Here is a 17,775-nt window from a genome sequence, read left to right on the forward strand (position 1 = left end):
TTAACTACCCTTAAGAATACAAATTGGTCGGTGCCGTGACTCAATAGGCTAATCCTCCACCTTGCGGCGCCGGCACACCGGGTTCTAGTCCCGGTTGCCCCTCTTCCAGGGGCGCCGGATTCTCTCCCAGTTGCTCCTCTTCCAGGCCAGCTCTCTGCTATGGCCAGGGAGTGCAGTGGAGCTTGGCCCAAGTGCTTGGGCCCTGCACCCCATGGGAGACCAGGAGAAGCACCTGGCTTCTGTCTTCAGATCAGCGCAGTGTGCCAGCCGCGTCGGCCATTGGAGGATGAACCAACGGCAAAGGAAGACCTTTCTCTCTGTCTCTCTCTCTCACTGTCCACTCTGCCTGTCAAAAAAAAAAACAAAAAACAAAAAACAAACAAAACCAAAAACAAAACAAAACAAACAAACAAAAAAGAATACAAATTAATTTGCTTAACCAGTAGAATGTGCTTTAGGATACATGCAAGTTTTGAATTCCATGTTTCTCACTCTTGGGAAATTCATTCATTTATTTCTTCATGGCATATAGACACTATTCTGTCTTCCAGACCTCATATTAAAGTTGAAAACAAAATAATGAAGCAGGTAAAGGCTTTCCAACATAAAGAAGACATTTCTGGGGCTACTTGTGAGAAGCAAGGAAACATACAATTAAAACAAGCACATATATAAGCAAATACATTAAGTCCAGCAAAGAAAATAAGATGTGATAGGGTAAGGGGGCTGGTTGATTGGTAAAAATGCACAAGAAAGACTTCTTTGGGGAGGTGATACCTAGATCAGACCTAAATGATGACTGGAACTCACCTTTGGATGAAGAGCTGGTTCTGTTAGTGACTAAGTAGTTTGCCCGGATCAACCACCCTGTTAGAAAACACCTAGGGCCCTGTGCCTTTCTTGCTACCTCTTTGGCTTACCCACTTCCAGCCACACACACACACGCGCGCACACACACACAGAACAAGGGCAGCCTGGCTGTGGATAGTCAAAGAGCTCCCATCTGCCACCAATTCCTGGCCCCAGCCAGCACCAAGCAGATGAGACAGGGAGATTGGAGGGATGGCTTCCGGCCTATGTGCTGGACTGTAGCATGTGGTGTACAAATCTAGCCTATGATGAAAACACTGAACCACAGTTTATCATGCCTCCCCGTGTTGCTTTTAAGGAGACAGCAAAAGTGAGCCAGAAAGCTTAAAGGAGAGTGATGAAAGTTATTGAGCACCTAGACTTCTTTATCGGTATTGAAGGGATAGAAAAACCTACATAACACAACGAAATGGCCAGCTCACCATGGTATGGTTGAAGAGTGAGACTTGAAGGAATACATGAAGTTTAAATATTTAAGGGCAGAACCTGAAGATCACTATTTTCTTTTGATTGAACTTCCACTGAATACTCCAGAAAATATACTGCTAAAATAATGTTTGAGTCTTTCAATGTTCCTGGATTCTACATTGCTGTGCAGGCTGTTCTTGCCTTGGCTGCATCCTGGACCTCAAGACAAGTCAGAAAACAGACATTAATTTGCTGCAGTAGTGGACAGTGAAGATGGTGTCACATAAGTGATTACTGTGGCTCAAGGATATGTGACCACTGAACAAGATAAAACATATTTTATTCAGCAACTGCTTAGACCAAGAAGTAGGAATCTCTCTAAAACAATCCCTGGAAATTGCTAAGGTGGTAAAGGAGTGCTATAGTTATGTCTGCCCAGATTTAGGAAAGGCGTGGAATAAGTATGACATAGATGATCAAAGTGGATTTAGCAGTATACTGGAATCAATGCTTTCTCTGAAAGAGTGGTCCATTGATGTTGGTTATGAAAAATTCTAGGGACATGAAACCTTTTTTCGTGACGAGTTTGGTAATCCAGACTTCATACAGCTTCTCGGAATTTGTAGATGAAGTAATTCAGAATCATCCTGTTGAAGTGAAACATCTTTTTGACAAGAATGTTGTCCATTCTGAAGGGTCCACCATGTTCAGGGACATTGGATGTCCTTTGCTTTTGAAAAGAACTGTAGATGTTAGACTGAAATTAAGTGAGGAATTGAGTGGTGGTAGATTGAAGCCAAATCTATTAACATACAAGTCATTACACACTTCATGCCAAGATAACTGTTTGGTTCGGAGGATCAATACTTGCTTCCATGTCTGACTTCTACCCAATATGCCACACCAAAAAGAATTACAAAAAAATTGGACTAGGCATTTGTCATCACAATCCAGTGTCTGAAGTCATGTTGCAAAATCAACTTCATAGTTCTTAGGGTTACAGGGTGGAGAAGAGAGAAACTTTTTCATTACCTGGTTTGTCTAGGTGGTTGATTTTGTGGTTTTAAACCTGACTTGAAATAGTAAGATGAAGCATGATTATGTATATCAACATGCACAGGAAGAAAAGAGCCAAAATGATTCCGTATTTTGTTTAGATTGAATATTTGAATCTTATGTGAAACCAAAAGAAGTGGATTTTGTCCTGATATATATTATTGAATTGCCCAAAATTTGGTGGGATTTATTGGCATGTAGACAGCTCTATAGTGTTTCTACAATGCAAGAGTCTGAATGTATTTCATGTTTTTTGTACTTTGAGGGAAAAATGTTAAAGAAATACTGTAGTACCTGAGGAGAAAAGTGACCAAGTAAAGGATGCATTTTAAAAATAGCCTGGTGAGACTTGAGGTATTCACTCACGGTAATTCCAGGTATCACAAATCACTTCCCTCTCCTTCCCCCTGCCCCGGTCATCAGTGGTTTTCTTTTCAAGTGCTTTTGGAACTAAGAAGCTATATCTTGGATTAACTGATGCCTGCTAATGCCTTCTGATTACTTGAATTGTGTTTTTTTTTTCTTTAAAAGAAAAGACAAGACTGTAGGACAAGTAAAAAACAAAACAAATGAACAACAACAACAATAAAAAAGCATAAAGCCTAAAGTACAACTCGGATTTTCTCACTGCAAGATTACCCTTCTTGTTTGTATACAAACACATCCTGCTAAGTTTCAGATTCCTCTTCCTCCTGCTGACTTCACTCTTTAGTTTTGCAGTGTCCTGAGACTTGATATTTGAACCTTTGCTTTTTCCCACCTATCAGAAGCTTAAGCTTTGTAATCTTGCTGCAACTCATGTTTTAAAATCCACCTATATTCTGACGACTAAATGTATCTGTCCAATCAGTATTTCAGACATATCCACATTTTCAACTATTTACTTCATATTAACCATGTATAATTTTTTTATTTTTTATTTATTTATTTTTTTGACAGGCAGAGTGGATAGTGAGAGAGAGAGACAGAGAGAAAGGTCTTCCTTTGTGCCGTTGGTTCACCCTCCAATGGCAGCTGCGGCCGGCACATTGTGCTGATCCGAAGCCAGGAGCCAGGTGCTTCTCCTGGTCTCCCATGCGGGTGCAGGGCCCAAGGACTTGGGCCATCCTCCACTGCCTTCCCGGGCCATAGCAGAGAGCTGGCCTGGAAGAGGGGCAACCGGGACAGAATCCGGCGCCCCGATCGGGACTAGAACCCGGTGTGCCGGCGCCGCAAGGTGGAGGATTAGCCCGTTAAGCCATGGCGCCGGCCGCCATGTATAATTGATACATCAAACTTAACATGCCTTGAAATGAGAGTAGGCATTTAACCTAATGCTCAAGGTGTGCACATCGCACATCGGGGTACCAGGTTTCAATTCCTGGCTGTGGCTCTTGCCTCCAGCTTCCTGACAATACAGAACACTCACATGGAAGACCTGGGCTGCACTCCTGTCTCACAGCTTTTGTCTGGGTCCATCACCAGGCATGTGGGCATTTGGGAAGTCAACAGTACATGGGTGCTCTCTCTCTCTGACTTTGTATCCCAAATGAATTAATTTAAAAAGCAAATCTGGAAGTGGAGTAATCTTCCTCCAAACTGATTCTATCTCACTCAAATGCAATTCCATCTTTCCAGTCACTAATGCAAACCAATTTGGAGTTATCCTTGACCTCTTTCTTTATTTTGCAAACTGTCTTCAATTCATGAGCAATCTTGTTAGTTATATTTTCAAAATTTTGCTTCATAACCAGTAATTTCTTCAGATATATTTTCCAGGTGTAGGTACATATATTCTGCAATTAATATGTTGCAGATTTTCTAACTGAAAATTGCATTGCTTGTCTTCTGTTTTTCTTCAAAATTTGCCTTACATTTTAATTAATCATTTATGTCTTGCCTGTCTTTGGACTGTCTTCTCTTCCTTTGAAATATTTCATGTAAAGTCTCCTAAATTCTCTAATCTACTAGTTCAGTTCCTAGTGGTCTAAATATAATATCTCTTATTTTTGCTGACTGTTAGTCTTGTCACCTTGGCAACCCCTGTGTTTTGTTATATTTGATTGAGAATTAATTGTTTTGTTTTAATGCATAGGAGTCCTGTGGGCTGAAAATTGGAAAAGTTTCTTGCAGAGACAAACCAGCTTGTTCTGGTAGGTGGGAAGAACTGTTCTCCTAGGAGCTCTCTTTAACCTTCTGCAAGTGAGCAGTATCAACAAGAAGCCTCGGCTCTTCCTTCAATGTGGGCTAAAGTTGAGTATTGCCATAGAGATTAGGTTACTAATACCCAAGTTGCCTTGACTTGCTGCCTGTACATCCAGCAATAGTTCCTGTTCTGTTTTTTGGTTTTTTGTTTTTTTTTTTTTAATTCTTTGAGGTGATCTTTATGTTTGGAGACTTCTTGTGTGACCAGTGCTGTCTCAAAGGGAGTGCCATGTCTATGATTTAATTGTTTTGTAATTAGAGGTGTTTCAAGAATCTACAATAATACTGGTCAAGAGGGGAAATGCTATTTTTTATCTTTCATTTTTAGAAATGAATACCTGAAAAACTGCTATGGGTGTTAGTTTTTCTTTTCCCATAATTGTCTCAAGTTTTTCTTCACTTTTTTTCGAGGCTATGCTTTTATGTACTTCTAAGTTTATGATAGATATTATCTTCCTTTTAACTGTAAGTAAATTCATTTATGCCCTACTTATTTATTTCTGCCCTAATTTGTAATCTTTATATTAGGCTACTTTTCTTTTGTGAAAGATTTATTTATTTACTTACTTAGAAAGTCAGAGTTACAGAGCTAGAGAGAGAGGAGAGAAAGAGAATGCTCCATCTGTGGGTTCACTCCCCACATGGCCACAACAGCCAGCAGCTTCATCCAGGCCTCTGCTGTGGATGGCAAGGGCCCAAACACTTGAGCCATCTGCTGATTTTTTCCCAAGGCACTTTAGCAGGGAGCTGGGTTGGAAGTGGAGCAGCAAGGACAGGAAATGGCATCACAGGGAGTGGCTTTAGCCACTACTCCACAACATCTCTCTTCTTTGTGACTCTTTATACATTCGCCTATCCTTTTATTTTTAGTCTCTTTATATTGTTTCAAAATGGGCATAGCCTGGAAAGCCAAGACGCTCTGGCAAAAAAAAAAAAAAAAAGACCTAAATAAAGATCTATGCTAGTGAGATCCCAGTGGAAAGAACGGGCTATCAAAGAAGGAGGTACCTTTCTCTGAAGGGAGGAGAGAACTTCCACTTTGACTATGACCTGGTCTAAATAAGATAGGAGTTGGCAAACTTGGAAGGCTTCCATAGCCTTGGCAACTCATGACAAGAGCCTAGGGTGATTATTGACACCCTAAACAAGAGTGTCAATTGTTAAGTGAACAACAGGAGTCACTGTGCACTTACTCCCCATGTAGGATCTCTGTTCTTAATGTGTTGTACTATCTGAATTAATGCTATAACTAGTACTGAAACAGTACTTTACACTTTGTGTTTCTGTGTAGGTGCAAACTGTTGAAATCTTTACTTAATATATATTAAATTGATCTGTATATAAAGATAATTGAAAATGAATCTTGATGTGAATGGGATGGGAGAGGGAGTGGGAGATGGGAGAGTTGTGAGTGGGAGGGAAAGTAGAGGGGGAAAAAGCCACTGTAATCTAAAAGCTATACTTTGGAAATTTATACTTATTAAATTAAAGTTTTTAAAAAAGAAAAAAATGGCCTTTTAATGAGAATAGGTTTTTTTTAATAATTTCCATCTCAGAGTATCTTATAAATAGTTAAGTTTATCTCTTTTTATGTATTTATACTAAAGGAGACGTAGGCTTACTTTTGAGATGTTTATAGAGGATGACCCATTTACTTCATTTTTTCCCATTTATCTTTTGTTGAATTTGTAAATTCTTCCTAAGACCACTTCTCATTGTTAAGTTATACATTCTATTTATAATGTATTTGATTAGCCTTATTAAATATTGAACAAACTGTTTGGGACAAACTTCAAAGCCAGCACTGAAATATATTTCACATTTTCCCCCAATGGCCACTCTTCTATCTTCTCATTCTTTTTCTTTTCTTTCAGATTTATTTATCTATTTGAAAGGAAGAGTTACAAAGAGAGGTTGAGAGACAGAAAGAGAGCTCTTCCATTTGCTTGTTCACTTCCAAGATGGTCACAATGGCCAGGACTGAGCCAGGCCAAAGCCAGGAGCCAGGAGCTTCAGCCAGGTCTCCCACATGGGTTTCAAAGGCCCAAACACATGGAATATCTTTCTTTGCTTTTCCCACACTGGGACACAAACCAGCACTCATATGGGGTGCCAACATCATAGGAAGCCCCTTAACCTATTGTGTCCCAACACCAGTCCCCTACTTCTACTTCTGAGGAATGCCTACGTAGTTTCAATATTCCAGTCTTTAATTGGACTGTTTGGTTTTTTTGCTATTGAGTTCTTTGAGTTCCCAATGTATTCTGAATGTTAACCTCTTTTCAGATGTAGTTTGCCAATATTTTGTCACACTCTGTATACTCCTCTGTAGACTCTGTTTATTGTTTTTGTACAGAAATGCTTTAACTAGATTTCATTCAGTTTGATCATTTTTGCTTTTTTTTTGTTTGCTTTTGTTTCTGGACTTACATGGTTTTATTTGTATTATTGTGAGAGACAGGGGTCTAAGTTTATTCTTCTGCTTGCAGATATTCAAGTTTTCAAGCATCATTTACTGAAGAGACTATGTTTCTTTAATGCATGTTCCTAGGACTCTATTAAAGATCAGTTGGTTGTAAAAGCATGGGACTACACTCTCTGTTCCATTGACCTCTGTGTCTGTGTTTATGCCAGTATCAGGCAGTCCATTTTGGAGTCAGATATTGTGGTGCTTCTCACTGAGTCCTTCTTGATTAAGATTACTTTGTCTATTTAGGATATGTTTTATTCCACCTTGAATTTTCAGATTGTTCTTTCTAGTACTATAAAGAATCTAATTGGTATATTCACAGGTATTACATTGAATCTGTACATCAGCTTGGCTAATATAGACATTTTAGCGATATTGATTTTACCAATTAAGGAACAGGTTATCTTGCTATTTGTTGTGTTCTTTTAATTTCTTTCATCAATAATTTATAATTTTCCTGTGGATACTTTTACTTTCTTGTTTAAATTATTCTTATGGGGCCAATGCTGTGATGCAGCAGTTTAAGCTGTCATCTGCAGTGTGGGCTTTTGTATGGACATCAGTTCAAGTCCTGGTTGCTCCACTTCCAATCCAGCTCCCTGAGAGTGCACCTGGGAAAGTAGTAGAAGACAGCCAAACTGTTTAAGTCCCTCTACCCATGTGGGAGAACAGGATAAAGCTCCTTGCTCCTGTCTTTAGCCTAGTACAGCCTTGGTCGTTGTGGCCATAGGGAGAGTGAACCAGAGGATGGAAGACCTCCACTCTCAGTCTCTCCTTCTCTCATTGTAACTCTGACTTTAAAATAAATAAATAAATCTGAAAACTGTATTGTCAGAAATAATGTTTTGTAATTATTGGAAATGAAATTGCTTTCTTGATTTCTTTCGCATATAACTTATTGGCATCCAGAAATGCTGCTATTATTTACATATTAATTCTGACTCCTGCATCTTGACAGAATTTGTTTATTAGCTCTAACAGTATTTTGGTGGAATCGCTGTAGTTTTCTTTAGATAAGATGACATAATCTGAAAACAGACAATGTTACTTCCTACTCTCAAATCCGGATGCCCTTTATTTCTTTGTCTTTCTTGCTTGCTGTGATTGGAACTTCTAGTATTATGTTGAATCATAGTGGGAAAAGTGGGCATCCTTATCATCCTTATCTTATTTGATTACTGATGAAAGGTTATTTTTCCTCATTCAGTGTGATGTTAGCTAAAATCTGGTTATAAATTGCTTTTATTATGTAGAAATAAGATCCATCTGTACCTAATTTATTCATATTTTATGATTAAAAAACATTGAATTTTATGCTTTCCCTGCATCTAATGAGATAATCATATGATTTGTGTCTTTCGTGGTATTGATGTGGTATACCAACTTTATTGGTTTGTGTATGTTGAACTTCCTTGAATCCTGGAGTTGAATACTGCCTATTCTTGGTGAATTGTCTTTATAATATGGTATAGGATTCTGTTCACTAGTTGTTTGTTGAGTATTTTTGAAGCGATGTTCACTACAGATATTGGCCTATAGATTTTGTGTGTGTATCCTTGTCTTGGGTAAAAGCGTAATGCTAACCTCAACAAAAGAGTTTGAAATAGTTCCCTTCTTTTCCATTTTTAAAAAATAATTTGAGAAAAAAATAATTCTTTTTACAACTTTTTTTTTTTTTTTTTTTTTTTTTTAGAATTCAGCTGTGAACCTATCCAATCTAGTTCTCCTTTGCTGGAAGATGTTCATTACTGATTCAATTTCACTTCACATTATTGATCTGTTCTTGTTATGTATGTCTTCATGGTTCAGTCTGGGTATTCTACATATGTCCAGGAATTTATCCATTTCTTCAAGGTTACTAAAGGTTAGCATATAGTTATTCATAATGGTTTCTAATCATCCTATGAATTTATATGATGTCAGTTGAAACGTCTCCTTTTTATCTCTGACCTTGTTTGATTTATTGATTTTTTTTTCTTTTTTTTAATCATTTGGAAATGAGTTTGTTACTTTTATTTATGTTTTTAAAGAATTAGATGTTTGTGTCATTGATAGTTTTCTTTTTATCTATTGTATTTCTGATATTTGTGATTTAATTTGTTCTATTAATTTGGGATTGGAACTGCCCTTGTGTACTTAATTCCTTGAAGTAAATTGATATATTTATTTGATAATGTTTCAATTTTTTGATGTAGGCATTGATTATTATAGTCTTCCCCCTTAATATTGCTTTTGTGTATCCATAAGTTTTGATATGTTGTGTTTCTATTATCATTTATTTTAAGAAAGTTTTAGTTTCAGTTCTTTTAAAAATTTTTCCCTTTGTTCTTTGTTTATCATTTGAGAGACAGACAGCAAGAAAACGAGAGAGCAAGGAAAGCAAGAAAGTAGAGAGAGGGCGGAGAAGGATGGGCAGAGAAGGGAAAAGAAACAGTTTCCTTCTTAAATTCTCTTGGTTTATTCAGTAGTAAATTGTTTAATTTCCATGTATTTGCATATTGTAAAATTTTCATTGTTTTCCTTGTTATTGATTTCCAACCAGTCCATGTGGTTGGAAAAGATATTTAATGTTATTTCAACCTTTTGTAGGTTTTGGGACTTGTTTTGTGGTCGACACATGGTCTACCATGAGAAATGATTCAAGTGCTTTTGAGAATACAGTGTACTGCTGAATGGAATGCTCTGCATACCTCTGTTAGGTCCACTTGGTCTAAGGTGCCAGGAGAAAGCCAGGATCCATGAACTCCAACCAGGTCTTCCTCCTGGGTGGCAGGAATCAAGTACTTGGACCATCGAACACTGCTTCCCTGGCACATTGACAACAAGCTGGATTGGAAGCAAAGTAGTCAGAACTAGAGCTAGCACTCCACTATGGAAGGTGGGTGTCCCAAGCTGCTTTGTGGGCAATTTTTGTCCATTAGGTGAAGCCTTGTTTTTCAGAAAACTCTTGACACTTGTTGGCATACTAGAACATCTGCACATTCACAGATTAAATATTTATCCCATACTTTGTATTCTGGTTTTGTTTGTGGCTGTCCTTACAGAAGTTCTAAAATTGCGGGTACTTTTTCTGAGCCTGTTTTCATTGCCACTAGGATGCACTGAAGGATATCCCAAGGCCAGGTTTGCCACAAGGGCATGGTTCCTATGTTGTTGCTATTTCTACACTTTATAAAGGACACCCAAGCCCAAGTTTGTGGTAGATTATTCAGGATGGACTTGAGAAATGTCTAATAAGGGCATACAAGTTTATCTCCCTGGGGCTGAGTCTCTGCCTTCCACCAAAGAGGATGTGAAGGTATTTAGCCTGGTGAGAGGAGTTGTTGAGATCAGAATTGAATTGGCAGGGAATTGATTTACAAGACAAGGTACTATGCTTACTTCTCTGTCCTAGCTCCTTCCCCACCTCTCCCAGCAAATGGAATCTTCCTCAACTATTCAAGGCTGGAGGAGAGGGTGGTAGAGGCATTGCCTTGGCTTCTAGACTGACATTGGTCCACAAGCTGTTTGCAGACACTGGCCTGGGGTCAGGGATCACGAAGCACTTTCTAGGACTGGATTTCACTGTGGTGGTCCTGGTATTGAGCTCCAAGTGCAAAGCCTGGACTCAATTCCTTTTCCTTCTCATATGTATGAGGCATCTTCCCAAGATGCATTGCTTGGAGTTGGAGAAGTACATTGTGAATAGCTCTTTATCCTTGCTTTCTTTAGTATGTCTTTTCTTATTAGCTCTTGTGAAGATAGTCTTGTGTATCAATAGGCATTGATATTGATATTTCTATGCAGAGATGGTTATTGGAGGGTGCTACTTCACTTCCATCTGACTCTGACCCTCCCAGTTTGATTTATTTAATTTAGTTCCTGGGCTGTTTTTAGCCATAATAACTTTGGATTGTATGTTTTTAAATTCCTCCTATATTTTTTCTATGATATACCTCTTGAATTTTTTCTGCCAGTCTATTCTAAAATTTTGAATGATTTTTATGTTTTAGATTTCAGTATATGAATTATATCTTGGCTATGCCCAGATGACCATAAAGCTTTTCTATTACAATTTACTATATCAATTATTATGTTAACTCCAGTATTTTAGTTGGTTAATTTTTATATTAGCTTAATCAATATGTTCTATTCCATAACTTGAGTCCAAGGCTCCTGAATGTCCACTAACAGATTTTGGCTAAAGTCAACATTCCCAAAATTCTAAATACAGGCTCCAGATTTCCCATCCATGATTTCCCTTGCTGTTTCCATTTTTCACAGGCCTTCAAGATGATTATAAAAACAACTCTTGAATCCAATAACTAAATTGGAAGAACCATCCATAAGTCCATATCATTGAAGAATTTTATGTATCAAAGTCAGCACCAAACATTTTCATCTGCTACTGTTAGTAGGAAACAGAAACTTCTTTCCTGTGTGTTAACAATTGCAGTTTCAAAACTTATGCTGTATTGGAATGTCATATAAGATCATGCCCCCCTGTGCAGGTTGTAGCTTCCCAGCCCCCAGGATTCATAGCCCAGAAGTAGGTCATTCAAAGTGTTCAGAACACTAGATGATAATAATTCTCCAAACCAGCATATGGCCTGGCTGGATCCTAAATCACACTACTGTCTCTTTTTACTCTCTGTATCATGTAACATAGCTTGTTTTCCCTATGAGTAGCTAGCACTTTGCCAAGTATATTCATGTGCCTATCCTGTGTATGGGATCCAAGCAGTATCTCTAAGTTTTCTCTGTTCTGATGCAAAGATTGAAACTGTAGACTTAGCTTCTGGTTTTTAGTTTTTTTGTTTTTTTTTTTTTTTTTTTTGGACAGGCAGAGTTAGACAGTGAGAGAGAGAGAGAGAGAGAGAGAGAGAGAAAGGTCTTCCTTTTTTTCCTTTTTCTGTTGGTTCACCTCCCAAGTGGCCGCTACGGCCGGCTTGCTGCGCTGATCCGAAGCCAGGAGCCAGGTGCTTCCTCCTGGTCTCCCATGTGGGTGCAGGGTCCAAGGACCTGGGTCATCCTCCACTGCAATGGATTCTGTTTCTGAGCCCAGCATCTGCTGGGTCATGGGCTTCATTTCCTCTATGATTTCCCAAATATGTCTTATTTCTGTATTTTTGAAACACTTTAATATTGTTTTATCATCCCATCATTTAATATTGTTTTATCATCGTCTATATAGTTGTACAAATGGTTAACCTCACGACTTCAAGTAATTTATTCTCAAAGTGAGATCTATGATGAGATTTATGAACAATGGCACTTACCTTAATATTATTTATAAAACTGATGATTGAAAAGAAAGTGAAATAAATCTTTAATAATAAGTGTTTAATTAGTACATTACATTTTCCCCAAAAAATACTGTATACTCAATAAAAAGTTAAAAACAGATGTTTATATTGGTATTGATAAAGACTATTGGTAAAGTTTAAAAACAGACATTTATAGTGTAATTCATACATGTTTACTTATGTGTTTATATGCTTTATTGTGTGTGCTTGCATACACAACATGTCACAATGATAGGGTATCAGGCTATTTTGAAATGTCTGCTCTTAATTTGTAGTTCCTTTAAAATGAATATTTTTTATTTCAGAAAACAGAATACAAATTTGAATTTCTAAAAGTAGTATCGGAATTTCACAATGAAAATACAGTTGGTGATAACTGACAAGGAACTTAAAAACATGTAATTAAGATATCATTTAGCTTGTGATCTGCTCACTCTGCTGTTTCTGGCACAAAAACAATACCTATGCTTATTTACATCATTCTAGGACTCAACTCTGAGATACTGAACCTGCTGCTTCATCTGGCATGTTTTTGACAAACAGATGGATCTTCCCTTATGCCCCAAGGGCAGATCACTTGGGCTCTTTCAAGCAAAATGGTAAGTTATTTAATAACTTCTTATGGTTCCTTTAATGGTTCTTATGGTTCCTGACCAGCAAATCAAAGATACGTGTAAAATACAGTAAATTGGTGGCATATGGAAAATTCAGTGAATACATTAGAGTGAACAAAATTGATCAAAGAATCAGTAGAGAGAAAACTTGCCAGAATAAACATACATTGTTCATAGAAATCTAAAGGAAATAATGAATTCAGTTAGAAAGATAGAGAAAAATATTAAGAAAGAAAAGAGGAGAGAATCATCAAAAAAGAAAACATCGAGGCTAGTGCTGTGATAAAGTAGGTAAGGTCACTCACTTCCTGCAGCGCCAGCATCCACTTTGGTGCAGGTTCCAGTCCAAGCTCCTCCACTTCCGATCCAGTTCTCTGCTGATGCACCTAGGAAAACCGCGGAAGATAGCCCAAGTCTTTGGGCCTCTGACCCCATGTGGGAGACCCAGATGAAGCTCCTGGCTCTTTTCTTCAGCCTGGCCCAATCCTGGCCATTGCATCCATTTGAGGAATGAACCAGTGGATGGAAGTCCCCCCACCGCTCTCTCTCTCAGCCTTTGCCTCTCCCCCTCAGTAACACTTTCAAATAAAATAAATATTTTTTTTTTAAAAAAAAGCATTTTGAATCATTGGAAGACATTTTTGACCATGTGTATGCTTAGAAAATATTAATACTGAAATTTATGTTGTGATATGTTTTAAAAATATTTGAAACAAAATCTATAGAGATTATACAACTAAAAGTAAAATATTGGAATAGTTTTTGTAAAAGCACTATACATAATCTAAGCTTTTGGATGGCTGGGCAAAAAACTATCATTGTTATATCCTAATGTATCAGCTTAATGCTCTCCGTGTAGTAAGTGATCTTTAAATCATTGTTGAATTAAATAGAATTAAAGTTTCCAAAAGCAAAAGTGGTTATACATATATATATATAAATATATATATGAATAATGACAATGTTGTACTCAGAAAAACTTTCCTTTATTTGATATAAATATTTTGCATTCTAATTAAATTTATTTTTATGAAAATTTTAGGTGTTCTTGGATTTTAGATTTTTATTCTTCTTTTAGTCTTTTTTACTAAGTCTTTCACTTTTTTAGTTTAGGAACAATGGGAGTAGACATGACTTTTTTTTTTTTTTTCAAAATGTTGTATTTAGAAAACCCAAAGTTCACAAATAATTAATGTACTTTGGCATAAAATTTAACAGATTCATCTAGGAGTTGGCTTACTCATGAGACTGAATTATCCCTAAGCCTTGAAGGTAATAATAGCTTTGAGTTTTACTGAGTAAAAGATGAAAGAGAAGACAAGCGAGAATCTAAGTAGGGGGCAGTGATGTTTATGAACCCTGATGCTGAGCCAGTAGATATTTTTGCAGAGAACGAGACCTGCTAACTGTGGGAACATAAACCTAAATCATGATAGTCAGCCAACTTTGATGGTAAGGCACAGCTCCAATGTAGAGCCTGACTTTAACAAAAGCTTTGGCTGCTTTTCATGTTGCTTCAGCTAATGTACATAAGCATTCACTCTGCAAGGAAGCATGATAAGAACCAAAGTTTTGTGGCTTTGGAACCAAAACAAAGGAATGGAAAGCAAATTGCAAATTATCACTAAGGAACACAAGTTATTAAATGTCCCTCCATGATACTTGCCACATTGAATATGATTCCCACTATTTCTAATATTTTTAGTTTTCAAGGTCTTTGTATGATGACAGCCATTTTTCAATGTCAATATATTGATGATAAACCAAGGTCAGTTAAGTCCAGAGTGATTTCTTTCCATATTCTTTCTGTTTGTGCCCCCCTAAGATAAATATTTTAATTTAACCAAGCATATGTGCTTTATATCATTTTGTTTATAATAATTCCCATGAAATATTTACTTACACTGTTGTCAACTGAGATACCTTCCAAACACAATGAACTGCATCCCATTAGGTGTCCCAACTTTCTAATAGCTGAAACCTGTATCTAAGGTGAATTTTTGTAGCTTGTAAGAAAAATAAATAAAATCTTGGGTCTTTAAAAACCTGTTTTTAAAAATCACATTGTATAATAAGATATATTTTCAAAGAATTGGAATTAGTACAGGAAGTATACTGTCTTCATAATCTCAGTGTTTTATTAATTTTATTTTACTTTATTTTGATAACACTTGACAGCTATCATTTTAACAGGTGTATGATATGGTATTTTCATCTATAGGCACAATGTTGTACAAAAGGTCTCTGGAACTTAATAAATGGCATAAATTAAATTTTATGACCAGTGAGTACCATTGACTAATAACTGCCACTTCCACCTCCCGTCAGCCCCCCAGAAACTACCCTTCTAACCCTTCTATTCCTTGTTGTCTATGATTTTGTCTATATAAAGTACCTTACGTAAGTATAATCATTCAGTAATTGTTCTTCTTTAACTGGCTTATTTCACTTAGTATCCTCAAGGTTCACCTGTATTTTTTATATTGAATAATTTCCTTTAAAGGTGAATTCTGTTTCATTGTATGTATTTACTACTTTTTTGTCCATTCATTCATTGATGGACACTTTAGATGTTTCCACATGTTGGCTGGTATGAATAGGAGCTTGGGAGTGCTAAAATCTCTTCAAGATCCTAAGTTCAATTCTTTCAGATGAATATCCAGAAGTGGAATTTTAGTTGACATAGTAGTTACATTTTTTAATTTTCTAAGAAATCTCTCTACAGTTTTTCTTAGTAGCTGACCCATTTTAGATTCCCACCAACCATGTACAAAGTTTCCAAATTCTCCACAGAGTTTTCAATACTTGCTTCTGTTTTGTGGTATAGCAAAAAAAAAAAAATTCTAATAACTCACATAAAATTCAACAAAGGACTTGAATAGACATTTCTTCAAAGAAGTTATACAAATGATCAAGAGGTATGGGAGAATATTGTCAATGTCATTAATCATCAAAGGAATGCAAATAAACACATTAAAAAGGGTACTTCTACAAGTTCATGGAAAAGGAAATTGGAAGACAAATTTATTTTGGTGAAAAAATTTAAATCTTGCATAGTTTTTCTATAATAAGCATTTTCCTATAAATTTTAAAGACCATGGGCCAGCGCCATGGCTCACTTGGTTAATCCTCCGCCTGCGGCACGACATCCCATATGAGCACCAAGTTCTAGTCCCAGTTGCTTCTCTTCCACTCCAACTCTCTGCTGTGGCCTGGTAGGGCAGTGAAGGATGGCCCAAGTGCTTGGGACCCTGCACCCGCATGGGAGACCAGGAAGAAACACCTGGCTCCTGGCTTCGGATCTGTGCATCTCCGGCTGTAGTGGCCATTTGGGGGGTGAACCAACGGAAGGAAGACCTTTCTCTCTGTCTCTCTCTCACCATCTATAATTCTACCTGTCAAATAAAAAAAAATATAAATAAATAAATAATAAATAAAAAGGATGCTACAGATCCTGTTCTGTCAGAGATGGCTTTTCAAAAACAAAAATAAAAAGGCCATGCATATATCATCTCATGTGTAATAAATGCTGTTCTCACAACTTCAAATTCAAATATCCCAAAAACACAAATCATTTTGCATCCAGAAAATTACTTTCAGTAATATTCCCATCACTTGTACATTTTATTCTCTTCTAGGTTTCCCATCTGTGGACCTCTCAACTTTCTCCCTCATGACTATCGTGTCTTTATGTCTCTTATTGCCCAGCTTATATTTCAGTGTCAGTCTTTTAAATCATAATTCACAAATGCTCCCACAAGCTCTATGTCTTGAAAATCCTTGAACACACTTGGTAAAACCTTAACCTAGTTTTACCTGCCTATGGCATAAATAAATTTTTGACAGCCAAACAGTTGATTTCATTCCAATTAAAAGAGAATTCCATTTGTTTATCTTATATCCACACAATATTGTCCATCATGACCAGATATCTCAGCCCCAGAAATAGCCTGCTATCCCAATGCCCTTGCTGGAAGGAGGTATAACCATGAGACTATGACAGTATTTTTGTCAAAGAAAATAAGCTGAGTGACTTCTGGAAAAAGATTCTTCATGCTTACATGAAACAGTGGTTTAGTAGGCCCTCTTCTTGGCTGAATGTCTGAAAGTGCCTCCAGTAACTGTGACATCTGTTTTTACAAACAGGAAGGGGCGGCTGGCACTGCAGCTCAATAGGTTAATCCTCCACCTGTGGCGCGGGCACACAGGGTTCTAGTCCCAGTTGGGGTGCCCGATTCTGTCCCATTTGCTCCTCTTCCACTCCAGCTCTCTGCTGTGGCCCGGGAAGGCAGTGGAGGATGGCCCAAGTTCTTGGGCCCTGCACCCGCGTGGGACACCAGGAGGAAGCACCTGGCTCCTGGCTTTGGATCAGCGCTGTGCGCCGGCCACAGCAGCCATTGGAGGGTGAACCAAAGGAAAAGGAAGACTTTTCTCTCTGTCTCTCTCACGGTCCACTCTGCCTGTCAAAAAAAATAAATAAATAAAATAAATAAATACAACAGGAAGGTGCTAGCTGTAGAAAAGTTCCACATCAGGATAAAAATTAATTTACTATGAATCACAGACTCAACCTACTGTAGAGCATGCCATGTGGAGGGTTTGATTATTAGTTTATCATATTTGAGGAAATAAATATCCTTTACTGATCAAGTTGGTTTGAGACATTTTATGTAGCATTGTTCACTTTGAGCCATTTTGTCTTCTACCACTTCTTTCCCATTTATTTCAAATGTCTCCTAACCAGTTTTCCCACCAGTCTAGTCTATATGTAAAACCCAGAAAGATTCTTTTCTAAAATAAATTAGGTTACACTACCACTCTCCTTTCTTTTTTTAAAAAAAGGATTTATTTTTATTTATTTGAGAGGCAGAGTTACAGAGAGAGGGAG

At 37.3% G+C, this 17,775-nt stretch overlaps 1 pseudogene; it reads left to right on the forward strand.

Annotated features, from left to right (window-relative positions):
- Positions 1–1,129: 1,129 nt before the first annotated feature.
- LOC133774323 (actin-related protein 3-like) lies at positions 1,130–2,273 on the forward strand (annotated as a pseudogene).
- The last annotated feature ends 15,502 nt before the right edge of the window (positions 2,274–17,775 follow it).

This window comes from Lepus europaeus, chromosome 15 (assembly GCF_033115175.1).
Source record: "Lepus europaeus isolate LE1 chromosome 15, mLepTim1.pri, whole genome shotgun sequence".
NCBI classification, from domain to species: domain Eukaryota; kingdom Metazoa; phylum Chordata; class Mammalia; order Lagomorpha; family Leporidae; genus Lepus; species Lepus europaeus.